Below are 6,995 nucleotides of genomic sequence, written 5' to 3'. Positions count from 1 at the left end.
ATTTTTTGTTGCCTCATCATATGGAGTTGACCCTTTGTCATTGATGTCAAAGGGGGAGTGATAGAAGAGCAGTTTTATTTGGAGGTTGTGAGAGGTTGCCATCAATGCCAAAGGGCGGGATTGTTGGAATTATGGTCGGTGTAGTTGCAACTTGTGTATGTTGGCATTATGGCTTGTGTAGTTGCAACTTGTGTATGTTGGCATTGATGTAAACCTTGTAGCATGTCCTGTAGGTGTTCTATCATGCGTATGTTTGATCGATTGCAGTTAGTTGAGTTGGATATGTTTCCTTGTTTTGACATGATTAGAAGCATTGCTACTACTAATATAGATGGAGTTGTTTATATAGGTATTGGAGATGCTTCCATAAGAGTTGGAGGCATCGGAGATGTTGCTACATGTGATGGAGATGTGTTTCATTTTGATGAGCTTGGTAGGGTGCTTACAAATTGTTGCAATAGTGTGTGATTTAATGGTGATGTTGCAGAGGTGCTACAAAGTGTGTTAAGATGTGTTGTAGCGTGTACAAGTGACAGGGAGAGTGGATGACTTGTTGGCACTCTTGACAACCTTGTTTGTTGGCCTTTTGGGTCAACTTGGCAATGACACTTGGGAGTCATGTTTGATCGAGTTTCAGATGTGCCATAGGCTATGACAGAGGTTTGGAATCATGTTTAGATGTTGAAGAAGGTGATCCATCAGCTGGTAGAGGTTATGGATTGAGGTTCCATGGTTTTTCCTTATGCTCTGCCCATGTCGCTCACATGGAGGCTTATCCATGTGACTTAATGGTCCCAGACACTGGGAGACAGGCCTATGCAAGTGATTGAAGGCTCCAGTCAAGTTTATCTAGTGTTGTGCATGCGACTGAGCATTTTCAGGAGAAATCCTTTGCATTCCTCATACAAATTGGATGAAAATTGACATAGAAATTCCTAAAGACTTCTGGATGAATTAGAAAAGATCATAAATGATTTATTAAGTCCTCCGAAGGGTTTGAATTCATTTAGTGCATAAGTAGTGATTCTAATGGCTTGATTTTGTCAAGTTTGTGCACTCTTGATCCTAGCCCAAAGATAAATTTCGCCCAGCACATTTTATATACATCATTTTGGAGTTGAACATTGGTTGGTTGAGTATGAGAGTGTGTAAGAGAAGGTTGCATAGTGGAGGAATGCTTCAAATTTTATTGAGAGCTTAGATGCTTCATTGTGTGAGGGTAATGTTAGTGTTGTAGTAGAAATCTGAATTAGTGCATCAGTATTTATATCAGACTTACGTTTGTTGTATCAAAGTTATTTTTTGGACGATTGGAGTCAAAATTATGCTGCTAGATAGTCAGTTTTGATGCCTGAATATGAGCCACTATTTTTCTTGTATTGGGAGAACATTGTTGGTGGTATTTTTTTTAGGATTTAGAGTCTTGCTACTGAGAGCATGTTTGCAAAGTTGAATTAGTATTGAGCAGAGTGTCTTCAATCCAGTTTGAAAATATATGAAATAAGGTCTGCATAGTGTTGAGGAGAAGTGATTTCGAAGCTTCAGCGAAAGGAACATTTCTCCACCAAATCGGAGTTATATGAGGATCATTGATCATGGTAGCCTTCAGTGGATGGTAGTCTGTAGATCCTTGTGAGAATAGAGTCTTACGAGCTTATTACTAGAATTGAGCCTTCTGGCTTATTGTGTATGAGGTTGAGTCTCCAATCTGTTCAGAGTTAGCTAACTATGTAAAAGACAAATTGCTTGACATAATAGAAATTCATAGCAGAGCAACAGCAGCAAAGGTGGTTTTTCTCCCAAAAGGGTTTCCACCATAAATCTTGCGTCTTATGTGTGATGATATGATTGTGTGCATTGTTTATTGTTTATGTTGTTGCTTATGGTTTTCAGTTATGCTTATGTGATGCACATGTTTAATCAGTTGACACAGATATTTATGTGTTTCAGTAAGTGAAATTAACAAAAGAAAAAAATCATATACAAGTCACACTAATGACTCACCCCTCCCCCCCAGTAGTGCTCAAAGATTTCCAACAATATTTGATTATCATATGATTAATTTATGCAGATTTTATAGCGAAATTTATATATATGAATAAGATATTATATTTAATTAGATTATACATAAATATTTATAAAAATATTATAACTAAATTTTAAATGCATATTTTTTAATATTATAACTTTATTGATCTAAAAAAACATTGGATTATAACATACTTGTATGAGTTTGAGGAAACAAAATTATACAAATCAATAAAATAAATATTCAATAAATGCAAAATACTATTAAGGAAAAGATAATAGCAATAATATTATTTAATAAAATAAAGAAATAAAATAATAAATAATTAAACCACTCCCCAATCTTCTTAGAGACAAAATTTCCTAGCCAGAAACTAGCCTGTCTTTTCAAGTTTATTTCCTCTTGACTAAAAGAAGACAATTTCTTGGCCTTAGTTAAGTCACACTGGAATGATTTTGTCCTACAACAAGGGTCATTTTTAGCCTTTCACTTTGAGGAAAATTTGGAGGTAGTCAAAAAGAAAACAAAAGAGTGGGAAAAGAAGAATAAGTTGGTTGATGTCCATGAACTCTAGAAGTTGAATCAAAGCTTAAGGAAATTTCCATTCAAGAATAGGAAGGGGTGGACTCTTGGAAATCCAAAGAAGTTGTACTTATATTGGAGAAAATAAGGAAACATTTGTTGGAAGAAAATGATGAAGAGTGGAGGTTAAAACTAGAGCCATCTGGCTAGAGTGGGGATATGAAAACACAAATTGTTTCCAGACCTATTCCAAGGGGAAGAAGATGAGCAACACCATTTTGAGTCTCAAGGAATCAGAAGGTAGGTAGGTCTCAAATTTTGAAGGCCTAGAAGATTTGGGGAAGACCAACTTCAAGAACCTCTTTCATTAACTAGCCTAAGCCATAATTGTTAAAGTTATTAGAACTGCACAATTTGTCCCAAGGTTTGTGGAAGAAGAGGAATATAGAAACTTGATGGAAAAAATCATATAAGAAGAGTTAAAATCATTGTTGCATTAGTTTCAGAAAGATAAAAGCCCTGGTTCAGATGGTTGGGCAACGATATTTGTCCCAGCTCTATATGACACCACAGGGAATGATCTCCTGGTAGTGGTAGAAGAGTCTAAAAGAGAATGGAAAATGTTTTCAGTCTTCAACATGACCTTCATATCTCTCATTCCTAAAGTGGACTCTCTTGATTCCTTTGAGGACTCCAAAACCATATTTAATGTTGTTTACAAAGAAGTAGCAAAATTTATCGTGATGTTGGAGGACAAAGGCTACAATGTTGTCTTCAGTAATGGAAAGGTTTTCCTTAGACACATCACCACTAAACAAGTGAAGTAGATCGGTTCATGAGTCAAGAACCTGTATGCTCTTGAGGTTCAAGATGCATCCAAAGCCTTGAGGAGTAAGGCAAATGTTAGAGACTTGGTGGTTGAGAGGGGGAGTAAATTACCTCTCAACATGCAGTCCCAGAAGAAGTCTCAGACAATTGTGGAGGAGCCACAATTAGAGTCAGCAGAGGGATCACATGCAACCATACCTCTAGGTGTGAGGTGGGGCGATGTGAAGTGATAGTCTCAAGAACGCTGAAATTGGACAGGGTCCATTGAGAGGTTTTATCTCATGGATCGTACCTTGCTACGGGAGCCCGAAGTACATAATAGCGGGAGGAATCAGAGATCAAAGTGACAGAGGCTAGAGCAATCTGATACTTAAGAGCGCAGAGAAGGATTGACAACAGTGCAGAAAGGTTGAGTCAGCAGAAGCACAGAGTTTTCAATCGACAAAGGCAATAGTAGTCAGAGACTTTGATGACAGAGGCATCATTCTGATTCAGGTTGGATGTTTTTTTTTTTTTTAATTTCTAGAGATTGTTGGAGCAAAAACACTATAGAGAAGTGTTGCATGCAGAACATTCCAAAGGTTCAGGATCGGGATCGATTTGAATTCCTTTCTTTTTGAGAGGGAGTGTTGAAAATAGCAACAAGAAATGATAAAAATAGAATCCAGAATATTCCAATTTTAATTTGTCCTTGAATTAAAATTGTGAATTAAATTTGAATTTAGTCTCACCAGCTGCTTGGAATTAATTAATTAATTTAGTATGGATTAATTAGTTGGAGAAATTCAAGTTAGAATACTTTCTGCAGTCATGCAACAGTTATCCCTTAAATTAAGGAGATTATCCCTTAATTAAGGAGATAAGATTGAGTTATATTTGAGTTGTAATTAGTTAGCTCAGTTTACTAGGTTAAGTCTAGTTAATTTAGTTCCAAACTGTTTGAGGAACTAATTGTGAGTTATCAGTCAGTTGATGCATGCATGCACTCAACCAGTGTACTCAAAATAACTGAAGATTCCCTCATCAGGAACTCATGCATGTCTATTCAGAGAAAGACCTAGTTGAGTTAAATGTCAAGGACATTGTACTATCAGTTATAAAGGAAACTCATGCATGCTGTCAGGGTGAGGTTCCTTGAGGATTGCGCAGTGCTGACAGTGTGTTAGAGCAGTGTTACACTGGGTGAAAGAGATCATCCTAGAGGTAACTGCGCATGGAAATGGAGCTTGGAGAGTAGAGGAGAAGGCTTGTGAGAAGCTTTGATTGCTTGTGAGTATCCAGGAGGATTGTACTGAGAGCTAGCTAGCTGTGAGAGCTAAGGCTTTGTATAATTCTGATGTATTTCCACCTTGTATGATAATACAGATAGTGGGGTTTTTAGTTGAGGCTTTCCCCTGAGTATTTTTTGTGTTTCATGTGCATTGATTCTTCTTCTTATGGTTATATGTGTTCAGCTCTGATTCATCTCGATCTTTAAGCTTCCGCAAGTTTGATAGTAGAAGTATATTATAGTATTTTTCTTTGGTATATTGCATTATTGAGTTAATCTACACTCAGATTTTCTACATAGATCTCAGAGGTAGATTTGTAGAGAATTTGCAGGAAATTCTACATGGTATCAGAACCTAGTTTATCGGAGCAAAGTTTATTGGAGCTGTGAATAGTATACAGAGAAGAGAATTCGAAGTTTTAAGTTCGAGGTTGCAGGTGAAAATTGAATTCATATCATACTTTAAAAAAAAAAATGAGATGGGACATTATGCCTCTAATTTCCCATCGAAGAAGTCCAAGAAGGGATCCTAGGAAGGATCGAAAGGTGAGGCATTAGCCTCTCAGTTCGAAATGGACATTACCCTCATTGCATGCATGGTGTCATCGATGATGGGTTGTGGTTGGTATATTGACAGTGGAGCCTCATTCTGCATGACCAATGATAAAAATTTATTCAATGCCTTGGGGGAGAAAGACCTCAAGATGCGCATAGAGATAGGTGATGATGAAAGGTATAGTGTTTCAGGAGTGGGCACAGTTGCTTTTCAGAGGGAGGATAGAGCTTCTATCACCTTGATAGATGTGAAGTATGTGCCTGGACTGAAGAAGAACTTGGTATCGGTCGCGATGTTGGAGGACAAAGGCTAGGATGTTGTCTTCAGTAAGGGAAAGGTTTTCCTTAGACACATCACCACGAGACAAGTGAAGTAAATGTTGGGTTGTGTTATATTCTTTCCACGACTAGCCCACATAGTTAACTGGGGGGTTAGAGGGGGGGCAGAGCCCCCCTTTGTTGCGCCAATTGTGTAGCGGGGGGGGGGTCAAAGGGGGTTTGAGGCATACCCGTGACCCCACTTTCTGGGGTCAAAATTTTGGTTTTGGACCCTATGTTAGGATGGGTGGACCCACCTATGGCTTTGTGCATGATTTTTGCACATGTTTTTGGACGCGATGGTTTTCAGTCCATGGTATTAGACGCAATGGTTTTCGGTCCATGGTATTGGATGCGATGCTTTTCAGTCCATGGTATTGGATGCTTCAGCATGTATAAATATGTATTATAACATTGAAAGGAACATAATGAAAAATCAAGCCGGTAGTCCGGGTTTTGGGATCCAGGAGAAAATCTTTGTGTATGTGTGTTTTATGTGTTATGCTCTCACATTGTTTATTTTATGTGTTTTAGAATTCATATGTAGGTAATTTCTATACGGGGTTAAAACTTACATTTGGTATCTGAACAGTTTTGGCTTCAAGGGGACGCCTTTATTGTTGAGGGGTTTCGCTCGGGCCTATGGTAGACCCTGTTCAGTGGGAGATCTGCGAGATCGATTATGGTGGTGAAAGAAGATGGCGAGCAATGGAAAGATAGAGATCGAGAAATTTAATGGTTAGAGTTTTGAGCTTTGGAAACTCAAGATGGAGGATCTGTTGGTGGATAAAGATCAGTGGATCGCGGTAGATCCAGGTACTAAACCAACGAGACTGTCCGATGAAGAATGGAAGAAGTTGAATCGGAAGGCAAAGAGCACAATACAATTGTGTGTCTTAGATTCAATATTGCTGAATGTATCAGGGGAAGCTACGGCGAAAGCTTTGTGGGACAAGTTAGGGACTTTGTACCAATCTAAGTCTCTAGTGAATAAACTGTTCCTACGAAAAAGCTATATAACCTGAGGATGAAAGATGGAGACTAGGTGACAGAGCACCTGAACGCATTTAATACTGTGGTAAGTCAGTTAGCATCTATTGATATTAAAATTTCAGATGAAGATAAGTGCATCAATTTGTTGTGTTCTCTACCAGATTCGTGGGAGAGTCTGGTTATTGCAATAGGTAGCAATGTAACTACCTTGCAGTTTGATGAAATAGTCTCATCCTTGCCGACCGAGGAGATGAGATGGAAAAAATATGGAGAGCCAGAATGGTGATTCCTTGTATGTATGAGGACGGTCCCATAACATAAACAAAAATAAGTCATCGAGTGGGAGATCTAAATCTCCAGGAAAACCTGTAAAGGTGGTGTGCTGGAAATGTGGAAAGGAAGGGCACTACAAAAGGGACTGTAAATCTAAAGCTCCTGATAAAGGAAAAGGATCTGATGATGCTCCTTCTGCAGAGGCAA

Source organism: Pinus tabuliformis, chromosome 1_2, assembly GCF_031772625.1.
Source record: "Pinus tabuliformis cultivar Carrire ecotype Pingquan chromosome 1_2, CPIR1, whole genome shotgun sequence".
Lineage (NCBI taxonomy): Eukaryota > Viridiplantae > Streptophyta > Pinopsida > Pinales > Pinaceae > Pinus > Pinus tabuliformis.
The sequence above is the reverse complement of the archived record's forward strand: the minus strand, read 5'-3'. Positions refer to the sequence as shown.